General features: G+C 42.3%; 1 long non-coding RNA gene and 1 pseudogene across 1 annotated transcript; both read left to right on the top strand.

Annotated features, from left to right (window-relative positions):
- Positions 1-643: 643 nt before the first annotated feature.
- LOC140582868 (uncharacterized) lies at positions 644-8,901 on the top strand. Its single transcript, XR_011985662.1, has 3 exons — positions 644-2,105; positions 3,103-3,224; positions 8,854-8,901. It is a non-coding gene; the product is annotated as an uncharacterized lncRNA (long non-coding RNA).
- A 60-nt stretch (positions 8,902-8,961) lies between these two features.
- LOC140582732 (THAP domain-containing protein 6-like) lies at positions 8,962-11,916 on the top strand (annotated as a pseudogene).
- The last annotated feature ends 1,030 nt before the right edge of the window (positions 11,917-12,946 follow it).

Genomic DNA, 12,946 nt, shown 5'->3' with positions numbered 1-12,946 from the left:
AGGCAGTGACTTCCAGAATATTCGGTTTGTTTTCCTCTTTTTGCATGGTTGAAGACACAGTTTGTCAAAGGAAATATAATGGCTATAAAATAAAAGCCATCACTGCATACCTCAGGTGAAATATCTTTTACCAGACATGATGCGTGATATATTCAAAGATGACACAGCTGTCCAAGTTGAAGTACCTCAGGTGACATTCTTGTTTCCTTAACATATCTATCTCAGCCAACTGTTAAAGAGCTACAACTTAATAGGTTTTTGCAATATTACCAAAATACAACAAAAAAAAACTGTTTAAACATACCGTGCATACCAACACCCCACAATCGGTCTTTGTCAGTCACGTGTCTGCACTGTCTGACACGCCCCCATTCGCCATTTTGAAGGTATTCGCGGACGCAAACACTAGGAAGAATTGAGAAGAAAAAGCAGAACGAGAAAATTTCTTACAGAGAAAAACTTACGAAGGATGCCAGGGATCAGTATTTGGCTAAATTGTCAACAATCAGCAATATAGATCCGTATGATCTCACATAAAAAAATGGAATTCCGACGCGACATTGTTGCCTCTAACTTCATCTCTGGATATAACAAACTACCTTGTTTATGGTATCAGCGCTAGTGTAGAGGGTCGAAGATAACTGTCTGTGTGCAGATATTGTATATAGAAAAAAGATTGACCCCTCATTCACAAATTAAAAAAATGTATGAGGAACAATGTCACATCACTAAATTCATTACTGACTCCAATGTATTTTTGGGTTAACCCTGAAATGGTCATTTGTGCCTCCTGTAGAGGGCGCTTAGCGCTTTTGAGAGGTGGAATTGAGCAGCTTAGGTCAGAGTTCATAAAACCTCAACAGAGCTCGCGGCAAATTCATGTGTCTGTCGTACTTTTCTGCAGGTAGGGAAAAATACGGTTTGTTAACCCTGTAAAGTGACATTAAATGAGTCATGGTGATTGTGATACATGTGGATGTATATGAATGTAATTTGTCTTGGCGAATGGTCTATTTGATACGGTTTCAGTACGAACCAGTAATTAAGTAGTGTAAACTGTGAATAGAGACAGCGAAATACTAACGAGCATGTACTTAAACTGAGTTTACAAGTGTTTTGATAAGTTGTATATACGTATTGTGATTTCATAGGTAAATGTGTGTGAGTTAAATGCGTTTTCGATCGGAGTTAAAGTTAGTGAGATGAGCCAAAATGGCGACAAGTGTATTTAGGTCAGAGCCAAAATGGCGTCGTCCGTGTGGGGAAATAACGGTTTAAGGAGAAAGTGACAGTGGATTTCATGCTCTGTTTATAATGGTGAACCGAATATGTGAGTATGAAAAAGGGGATAACCTTTGTGAACATAATGTATTGGTTTACATTTATATAAGGGATAGAGACTTTATTTGTACACTTGAACATTTGAATACATTGAGTTTATTTGGAATTTGGTTACAGTATTGTTGTACTAGGAAACTGTTCTTTTCTTTAAAAGTGAATGTACAATTCATGTTATTATGTTATGATAGACGAAATGAGAAAGAATGCAGAGTTCATAAAACCTCAACAGAGCTCGCGGCAAATTCATGTGTCTGTCGTACTTTTCTGCAGTGTATTCCACTTACCTCTTCGGGTCTCTCCAGCCTGAGACGGGTAACAACTTGGGGGCTCGTCCGGGATTAGCGCCATCTAGCGATTGGATGCTAATCAGTAAAGAACCACTGTGGGAAATCGTCATTCGTCCCAGACCAGCGAGTTGAATAACAGACTTCAGCAGTCCAGTCATGACTACTCTCCGAGAACTACGGTGGGAGATTGAGGAACAGCTTCACTGGTTGGTCAGCTCTTCAAACGGCAAGGCACTCTACAAAGTGGCCTTGTGTTGCATGGAGGAGGAAGGAGGGGCGTGTCCAACTGAGGATGCAGCAGAGGTGGAACTTTACGACTTCGTCGTTGATTTCATGCGAGGAGAACAACTGCAGAGTCTAGAGGACCAAGGAATGGCCCGCTTGCTGACCCTTTATGACCTTGTTTGTGAGTTGGTTGCCGCAGGGCGAGGTTTGGCTTCCAACATCAAAGGAACTGGAGCAGCTGTCAGGGTGCAGGTAACACAACCTACAGGTCTGACCTCACCTGTAATACCTGACAAAACCGTTCCACTGGCTAGACCGCCAGACCAAATGACTGGTCTGATTAAGTTCTCTGATGTTGCATCTTATTTACCACGTAGAGAGTTTAAAATTTATGGTGGACAAATTTCTGATTCAAACTCAGATTTGAGTTTTAACAGCATTTGCAAACAAATTGATGAGGGTATTGCAGAAAATTTCACAGAGACAGAAATCATTCGAACTGTGTTAAAGGTAATCAAACCTGGTACCTTTAAAGAGATGCTTATCACAAAAGACAGCCTTACGGTGGCTGAGTTAAGACGGTTCCTGAGAGCACACCTTAGGGACAAAAGTAGCACTGAATTATTTCAGGAACTGAGTAACGCTAAACAACAGGACAAAGAATCCCCTCAACAGTTTGTGTACAGGTTAATGGGGCTTAAGCAGAGAGTGTTATTTGCTTCAGGACAAACCGAATCTGAGTTTCAGTATGATCGTAAACTAGTCCAAGGTGTTTTCCTACACTCACTGTACCAGGGTCTGAATGAAAAGTACACATTTGTCCGGAGGGACATTAAAGCAGTAATAGTGACACAGACAACCACCGACGATCAGATTCTGGAACTGATCACACAGTCTGTTAGTGAGGAAACTGAAAGGCAGAAACGAATCGGTTACACACATAAACCGAGGGCCACGGTTGCAAGTGCCACCCAACAGGATCATGTGGACAGGCATTATGCTCCCTTGAGTCATGCAGAAGTTAAAGCTAATCGTGATGCCATTCATGAACTTTCTGCACAAGTATCGGCGTTGACAAAGAACCTAGAGAAAGTTGTCATGTCCATGGACTCTGGCACCCAACGACAAACCGAAATAGTAGCAACAAGTACACAACAACCACTAAATTCAGAAGTAAAGGGTAAATGCAAACAATGTATATCCCAAAACGCGGAAGTGTGTACTCACTGTTTCCGATGTGGTCAAGCAGGGCATCGAGCTGTGGGCTGTCTCACGAGAAGTCGAATGTCAAACGAGAGAAGGTCACTGGGGGGGGGCCACCAGTGACCGCAAAGGATCTAGTGTCCCAACGTCCTTCTGGTGCATTTAGAGGTGAGAAGCCTGTAATGCCGAACACATCCAATGGGGCTGAAAAGAAACGTGTTGCTCAGCTGATTGGCAGTCGTTGTATGATCACTTGTCTGTTAAATGGTGTCTGGACTCAAATGCTCTTGGACACGGGAGCCCAGGTCAGTATTGTTGGACGGGTCTGGCTAACAGAAACGTTACCAAAAGTCAAAATCCAACCCCTTGAATCTTTATTAGCGGATAGCCAGCTTTCTGTCACTGCAGCGAATGGGACCACTGTACCCTTTGATGGATGGGTTGAAGCCTTGTTAGAGATCTCAAATGGTAAACAAAACAGCATAGCCATCCAGGTTCCCCTGTTGGTGAGTCAGAAGTGCGGGGGCTGTCCGCTGCTCGGATTCAATGTAATTGAAGAGATAATAAGGGAGAACAGCGATTGTGCAAACAGCATCAATCTGATTGATCTGCTGTCTGAGACCTTGCAGATGCCAAAAGATGCCACTGAAACATTAGTGTCCACAGTGAATTCTAACATTACCAAAGAATATACTGTAAGATCGGAAGTAAAGACTGGTAAATTTGGAGTCACCATTCCTGGTGGTCAAGTCTTAGAGGTGAGGTGTCGAGTAAAGGCATGGCACAAGGGAGGGACCATGATTTTTGAACCAACGTCAGGAAGTTTCGTCCCAGAAGGGCTGGAGTTGTTTCCTGCTGTGGTAAATGTGCCCCCTGGTGCCTCTAAAACAGTAAAAATTCCAATTCAGAATTCCACAAATCACAACATTTATCTACCATCGAGGCTTATCTTAGGAAACATAGAAGCTATCAGTGGAGCGAGACCAATATACTCATCCTCCAACATTGAGCAGTCAGATAGACAGATCGGCAGTGCAGTTTTGTGCTCATCCCAGACAAGGTCAACGGATAATGTTTGTAACAGTGAAGGATATCATGGGAGGAGAGAGGGAAAAAAGTGGCACCCACCTGTTGATCTTGAACATCTTAGCGACCAGGAACAAGATGTAGTGAAGAAAATGTTGTTTGAGGAATCAGATGTGTTTGCTCAGGAGGAGGGAGATATTGGATGTATTCCTGATCTTCAGCTGAAAATCAGTCTATCAGATAACACACCGGTCCAGAGATGCTATAATGCCATCCCAAAACCCCTTTATAAGGAGGTTAAAGACTATGTACAAAACCTGTTGAACAGGGGATGGATCAGAAAGTCGTCGTCTTCGTACTCGTCACCAGTGGTATGCGTTCGAAAAAAGGACAACAGCTTGCGGTTGTGTGTTGATTTCCGAGATCTCAACCGAAAGACAATCTCTGACCGACACCCCCTTCCCAGGATTCAAGATCTGCTAGACAGCTTGGAGGGAAATTCGTGGTTTTCCATTCTGGATCAGGGAAGCGCGTACCATCAGGGGTTTGTGAGTGAGGATTCTCGATATGTCACTGCCTTCAATACCCCATGGGGATTATACGAATGGGTGCGTATCCCTTTTGGATTAATGAATGCCCTAGCCGCATTTCAGCGATGTATGGAAGGAGTGTTGGAGGGCATCCGAGATGAATGCTGTGTTCCCTATTTAGATGATGTGCTGTGCTACTCAAAGTCCTTCAGTGATCATGTCGATGATCTCCGAAAAGTGTTTCAGAAAGTGAGGGAGCATGGAATTAAGCTCCGTCCAAATAAATGTGAGCTATTTAAGAGACAGGTTCGATACATTGGTCGTTTGGTGTCAGGAGAGGGGATTCAGATAGACCCAGCAGATTTGGAAGCTGTCAGGACCTTGAAGAACAAAGAACCCCACACAGTGGGAGAAGTGCGAGCGCTGCTTGGGTTTCTAAGTTATTACAGGTCCTATATCCAAGACTTCTCCAGAATAGCTAAGCCACTCTTTGAGCTTCTCCAAAGGCCCACTGGGACGAATGATAGTACACGCAGTCCTCAGGTTCCCAGTCGTCTGGGTGCATCAAGATCAAAAGAAAATGGCCAACTTAGCTCCAAGACCCCAGTTGTTTGGACTGATGAACATCGGAGTGTTGTTTCCCGATTTGTAGACATGTTAACTAGTCCACCAGTGCTGGCTTACCCAAATTTCGATCTACCTTTTGTGTTACACACGGATGCTTCCAATGAAGGCCTAGGGGCCGTGCTGTATCAGCAACAGGGCAATAAACTCCGTGTCATTGGATATGGGTCCCGTACGTTAACAACAGCGGAAAAAAACTACCATTTGCATTCGGGTAAACTGGAGTTTTTGGCACTTAAATGGGCCATCTGTGATAAATTCAGAGATTATCTTTATCATGCCCCAACATTCACAGTTTACACCGATAACAATCCGCTGACCTATGTCCTCAGCACAGCAAGGTTGAACGCGGTTGGGCAGCGCTGGGTGGGGGAGTTAGCAGACTTTCATTTTGACATCAAATACAGACCGGGTAAAGCCAATGTTGACGCCGATACACTGTCAAGGCACCCCGTGAAACTGTCGGATATCATAACAGAACACAACGAAACGTTTTCCCCCGAAACAGTGTATGCTGTGTGGTGGGGTAGTAAAGCTGTGGCCGACAGTGATGTGCCGTGGGTAGCTGCCTTAGAGCTCAACACTCCAAGGAAGGAAATTTTGTTCACTGGGGAGAGTAGTTTCACTGTCACTCCCGAAGAAGTCAGAGCAGCACAACGAAGCGACCCAGCAATCGGTGAGGTAATCCAGTTGAAAGGACGAGGCTGGACACCAAATGGGAAAGATAAGAATCTCATGAAAAAGGAAACGAGGAGACTTCTCTTTGAATGGACAAAATTAGATATGGAAGATGGAATTTTGTATAGAAAAGCAGGGCAGCACTGCCAGTTAGTTCTCCCTCCGCAGTTTAGAGCCATGGTGATTAAAAAGTTGCACAATGAAATGGGACATGTGGGAGTTGAGAAAGTGCTTCATCTTGCCCGTGAACGCTTTTACTGGCCCTCAATGGGGAAGGAGATAGAGGAGTACATAACCACCAAGTGTCCCTGTATACAACAAAAACATCCCCACGTCCATCAAAGAGCACCCATGGGTTCCCTTTCATCCAGTTCCCCATTTGAGCTGGTCAGTGTGGACTACATGCATCTTGAGCCGAGCAAAGGCGGTTATGAGTATATTCTTCTGTTGGTTGACCATTTCACGCGATTTGCCCAGGCATATCCAACGAGGAATAAGTCAGGCAAAACCGCGGCGGAGAAGATCTTTCAGGACTTCATTCCTCAATTTGGGTATCCCGAAAGACTACACCACGACCAAGGCAAAGAATTTGAGAACCACCTGTTTCAGAGGTTACAACAGCTGTCAGGAATAGCCCACTCAAGGACCACACCATATCATCCTCAGGGTAATCCTGTGGAGAGGCTAAATCGGACAATTCTGCAAATGCTCAGGACTCTAGAGGAAGAAAAAAAAAATGAATGGAAAGACTACTTGCCTCACGTGGTGCATGCTTATAATTGTACCAGGCACGAATCGACCGGCTATTCTCCATTTTTCCTCTTGTACGGCAGATCACCCCGATTGCCTGTCGACTTGTTGTTTAATCTGAAAATTAATAAAGATAGTTCAAACCAACACGCTTTTGTGCAGCAATGGGAAGACAGAATGAGAAAAGCATATCAGATTGCAAAAGAGAACAGCCGAAGGTCTTCAGCGAAGGGCAAGAAATACTATGACCGAGGAATGAGAGGTGCCATCCTTCAACCAGGAGACCGGGTGTTGGTCAGAAACCTTTCCGAAAGAGGTGGCCCGGGAAAGTTGCGTGCATACTGGGAGAAGGATGTACATCGGATAGTCGAGCGCATTGGTGATGGCCCGGTGTACAGAATACAATCCGAGACAGGTTCCAAGACTCTTCGTGTGTTGCACCGCAACCTCCTGCTGGCTGTGAATGACCTACCTTTAGAAGTGCCTAATGCTAAAAGAAAGGAGAAAAAGAAAGGACAACCAAACAAGCAAGTAATACCCCAATCAGAGAATGAGTCTGAATCAGATACCTCAGATGAGGAAGGACACACTTACCGATATGAACTTTGTAAGAATATACCTTGCTACAAATTTGTGACCATTCCACAAACGGAAAAGGAACCTGTAACTCGAACAACCCAAACCCATTCTCACCTTCGTCCGACAGCAACGGAATTCCGTCCTGATGAAAGATGTGATTCTTTGGAAAATCAGATCCTGGATTTGGATCAGGGACCCGTGGAGACACCAAAGTTTGTCCCAAGTCCAAAGCCTGCAATGCCAGATAAAGGTCAGGAGAGGCTAAGGAATGAAGCAGAAGGGGGAAGAGACATAGAAGATGAAACTGAGGTGGTGGAGGAAAGCAATGTGAGAAGGACACAAAGAGTGGGAAAACCCCGGGGAATGTTCACTTATGATGCTTTGGGTGAACCATCATGTCGACCTTGGAGAGCAGGGGCAAAAGCACTTTGGTCTACACAGCAATTCATCCCACATAATAATACTCTCTACTACCAGTGTATGCCCACTCATCCCTGCTGTCATTGGGGTCATCATGGGTACTGAGGTGGGGGAACAAAAAGAAAAAAAAGGGTTAAAGCAATGTAGCATGGGTCAAAGATTACTCAGATGTCAGGAGCCATCTAAGAAAATAGGGGAGAGTGTAGAGGGTCGAAGATAACTGTCTGTGTGCAGATATTGTATATAGAAAAAAGATTGACCCCTCATTCACAAATTAAAAAAATGTATGAGGAACAATGTCACATCACTAAATTCATTACTGACTCCAATGTATTTTTGGGTTAACCCTGAAATGGTCATTTGTGCCTCCTGTAGAGGGCGCTTAGCGCTTTTGAGAGGTGGAATTGAGCAGCTTAGGTCAGAGTTCATAAAACCTCAACAGAGCTCGCGGCAAATTCATGTGTCTGTCGTACTTTTCTGCAGGTAGGGAAAAATACGGTTTGTTAACCCTGTAAAGTGACATTAAATGAGTCATGGTGATTGTGATACATGTGGATGTATATGAATGTAATTTGTCTTGGCGAATGGTCTATTTGATACGGTTTCAGTACGAACCAGTAATTAAGTAGTGTAAACTGTGAATAGAGACAGCGAAATACTAACGAGCATGTACTTAAACTGAGTTTACAAGTGTTTTGATAAGTTGTATATACGTATTGTGATTTCATAGGTAAATGTGTGTGAGTTAAATGCGTTTTCGATCGGAGTTAAAGTTAGTGAGATGAGCCAAAATGGCGACAAGTGTATTTAGGTCAGAGCCAAAATGGCGTCGTCCGTGTGGGGAAATAACGGTTTAAGGAGAAAGTGACAGTGGATTTCATGCTCTGTTTATAATGGTGAACCGAATATGTGAGTATGAAAAAGGGGATAACCTTTGTGAACATAATGTATTGGTTTACATTTATATAAGGGATAGAGACTTTATTTGTACACTTGAACATTTGAATACATTGAGTTTATTTGGAATTTGGTTACAGTATTGTTGTACTAGGAAACTGTTCTTTTCTTTAAAAGTGAATGTACAATTCATGTTATTATGTTATGATAGACGAAATGAGAAAGAATGCAGAGTTCATAAAACCTCAACAGAGCTCGCGGCAAATTCATGTGTCTGTCGTACTTTTCTGCAGTGTATTCCACTTACCTCTTCGGGTCTCTCCAGCCTGAGACGGGTAACACTTACACATATGAACAGTTCAAGAACTATAAATCTCTTGAAGCCCACGGACATTTGATCAATGGCTGGGTGTAGGATCTGTTCACATTTCGAAGGCAGGACTGCGACAACACAATCGTCACTGCAAAGGTACGCTAACTTGTAATCAAGTTGCAAACAAATCTGTACAGCCTCGAACAAATTAGACTAAGGGGGGACATGGTCCAGGCATATTAGATTCTAACAGGTCTGGATGCAGCCAAATGGCTACTTCAATAAATTTCTTATGTTCAAGTTAAGTTATTAGTAATTATATGATGAAGTTAACTGTAATCATGTAGACAGCCTTACAAATGCATAATAAATAATAATACATGGAATAATTTAACACCTCCTCTACCTGCCGTCCATATCCTTTTTTCCAAGTGGGAATCCGAAAAAATCTTATGTTGTGGTCCACCTTTCTGCCTTGTGATTTAGTATGACAGCCTTTCACATAGCACGAGTATCCCATCTTTCGAAGGATAAAGGCGGATGCAAACGCTTGCTCTTGAGTTATATACCTGCAAAATGCCGATTCGACCCAGAATACACTGCGACTTTAGCGAGTGTGACATCAACTGTCAAAGACCGATTGAAGTCATCTGTGTGCTTCCACATCTGAGGACAGGAAATTGTCCAGCCATCTAAGGAGTTGTGCTAGCGAAAAATGTGTCTAAAAACACAAATCACAACTTACTCATGATTTCTGACCATACACATTATCATATGAAATATATATCTCTGTAAACACACAAGATATTACACCTGAGCATTTCCATCACTTCATCATCTATTGTGTTGTGTTGCTCATTTGTTACTTCACCTGTGTCCCATTAGTGGTTCGGCTCTTAGATCCCAGAACCAGTGCAAAAGATGCAATGCTGAAACAAAGCCTCCAAATCCTACACTGAAGTTGATTTTTCAGCAAGTGCAATCTCCATCTCCGCTTTTCAGAGGGGAGAAACTGCTTTCTGGAGTACCACTGCAAGTAAATACTGAGCACTGTTTCTTCGGTTTATCTTTGGATAATATGTACATTCTATTTCCTAATCAATCATCAATCATTTCTCAAACTTTGAAGGTTTCCCAAAGAAATCCACCTCAGGAAGCAGTGGGAGGTAGCCCTTAGGCGTGAAGGTTTTAGCGCCAATGATGCATCCAGGCTCTGCCATGAGCACTTTAGACAGGAGGATTTTGACAGGACAGGTCAGACTGTGAGAATCAGAGATGGAGCTCTTCCCTCTGTGTTCAGGTTTCCAACTCATCTCCAAAGGGTAGGTGTGTAGTTAGGCTATAAGGATTAGATAGTCAGTGAAAAGTAATTTTTTTTAAAGGAATCAGTCATGTATTCCATAGCATTAGGCTGTGACATATCTAACTCTGTTCATGTTTTTAAGCATTTTATTTTCTTTCAAATTAGCCCATGGCAACCAGGACCACACTGACTTCAGTGAGGGCACAGGTGAACCTGTCAGTAGACTGTTCTTTGCCTGTCCAAGAGACTGAAGCTCTGCCTGATCCTAGTGTTGTGAGTACTAAGGTCCTTTTCAAACCTCTTTTGACACAAAACCCTACCCCCTGTCATGCTTTTCAGATAAACTAATGCATACACATTGAAACATGCTGCTGTTAAATCAGATACACACACGCATGCAGTGCTCACAGTGGAATTGCGGGGTGACGTGATTACAAATACAGACCAGCAGACAGCACGTTATACTAACTATGAATTGACTGATGTGATATAAACTTGACTCCTTGTGTCTACTTGGACCATTCCTACGCGCTGCCTACATCTCTTGAAAACCTAAGGACTAGACTCAATGAAATCTTATCTAGGGTGGAGAGCATGAAAAGAGAAACGCTAAGGATCGAGAACGGAGAGCAAAGAACAGAGTATGTGGTCTTCTGCAAAATTTGAGGGAGAAGAACCTCATTAATGAAGGGCTGAAAGAGAGGCTGGATTTATACTCAGGTAGAATAGAAATAAAATACAAATATGGAGAAAGTGGTATGTACTTAAGGGTAAAATTCCAAAAGCCATCCTAATTATTATTTCAAAGGGAGTTTCTAATTTGAATGAATTTTAGCTCTTCCAGTGCATCTCCTGTCCAAACAGAGCCATGAGTATACAAAAGATCAGAAAGAGTTTGCCCTCAGTCTCCACCTACATGGTCCCAAAGCCTACAATTATCTCAGAGAGTCTCTCCATCTTAATTTCCCACATCCACATACATTGCAAAGGTATTCATCCATTTGATGTATTCTTTCTAAGCTTTTATTTTTATCCCTTAATCATGACATGTAAAAGGTGGTGTAATTAATCAATACCATAAATAAATAATGATGCATAATAAATAGAAGCCTTTTAAGTAAATCCTCATCATGTGATCAAATTGTTGCTTATGGTTATCGCCCACAGTGATTATTAATTGATTGAAAAAATCCTGAATTGGGCATTTGGATTAAACTGGATTTTTTCATTATACCAAGTTCTTTTAGATGCCAACCCTGGACTCAACATGATGAAGATCCGGCTAAATATAGACGCGTGAGTCTTCTATTGGATGCCATGACCATCAAAAAACATGTCCAATATGATCCACATACCTAGGAAATGTCTGGCTTTGTGGATATGGGGGATGGAGTGAATGAAACGGATGTGGCCACACAGGCTCTTGTTTTTATGGTGGTTGGCCTATAAGGCCATTGGAAGGCTCCAACTGCATACTACCTGATCAACTCCCTGTTGCCAGAGACACAGAAGGTGCTACTTGTTCATGCATTGGAGGAACTGCATGAGCATGGGATGACAGTGGCGTCTGTTACAATGGATGGACATGCCTCCAATGTCAGCATGTGTAACCAGCTTGGATGCCGGCTGAAGGTCAACCCTGGTGAACCGTTAAAAACTTTTTTTGCACATCCAGTGACTGGTGCAAAGGTGTTTGTGACGATGGATCCTTGCCACATCTTGAACTTGGCACGAAATATGTTGCAGGTCTACAGCCCAATAAGCAGCACCACTGGCCAGATCAACTGGACATACATAGTTAATCTGAATGATGTCCAAGCAAAAGAAGGGCTGCATGCTGCCAACAAAATCACAGACAAGCATGTGAATTTTGATTCACAGAAAATGAAGGTGTCCGTGGCTGCACAAACACTGAGTCGCTCTGTGACAGTAGCTCAGCGCACATTGAGGGACCTCGGCTATTCACAGTTTCAACACTGTGAAGCAGCAGCCGAATTCATTGAGGTAATGTTACATGCAAAGTTTAATAACCATGAAGCAAATAGTGAAAAACATTGATGCTATATTTTAGTAATTAGCTAATGATACATGGAAACATGTTATTTATGCTAATGATTCAGATTCCTCCTGTTATAATACATATATTTGCTTTTAGATGATTGACAGGCTTTGACATCATGAACAGTTGCAATCCCCATGCCAAAGGTTTCAAAACTCCACTGAGCTGTTTGAATTGAGCAGAGAGAGTAGAGTTTTTGTTGTGAGGCAGGAACTACTTGATGAGTTTGGTGATGAAAGATGGCACACCCCTTCATTGATCAAAGAGGTTTTAGGAAATAGTGAAGCTTTTCTTTTCATGAGGAGTTCATAAGTTCATGACATCAAGTTCATATGATGTTATTTCAAGGCTGAATATTCTTTGAATATTTTTGACCAAAATATTCAAAGAATATTGTAGAGATGGCTATTGATGCTTTCATTTATGTTCATACAGTACCAGTCAAAAGTTTAGGCATGCAACTCGTGTTTATTTTTTATTTTTTTTTATTTAACTTTAACTATAACAAAGTATGTTTCAAAACAGCCAACAATTGCTCAACACATATGGGAACTCTTTCAGGACTACTGGAAGGAATTCCTTTTCTTTAGATTTGTGTACACTTATTTTGTTTACTTCATAACCCCATTTGTGTTATGTTGTAGTTTTAGTCATAAAAAGAGCTCCATAAAGCATAATTGTCTAAACTTTTGACTCGTATTACATTACTAA

The sequence above is a fragment of the Paramormyrops kingsleyae genome, chromosome 25 (genome assembly GCF_048594095.1).
Source record: "Paramormyrops kingsleyae isolate MSU_618 chromosome 25, PKINGS_0.4, whole genome shotgun sequence".
Lineage (NCBI taxonomy): Eukaryota > Metazoa > Chordata > Actinopteri > Osteoglossiformes > Mormyridae > Paramormyrops > Paramormyrops kingsleyae.
Note: the sequence above shows the minus strand (reverse complement) of the source record. Positions and strands in the feature narration are given on the sequence as shown.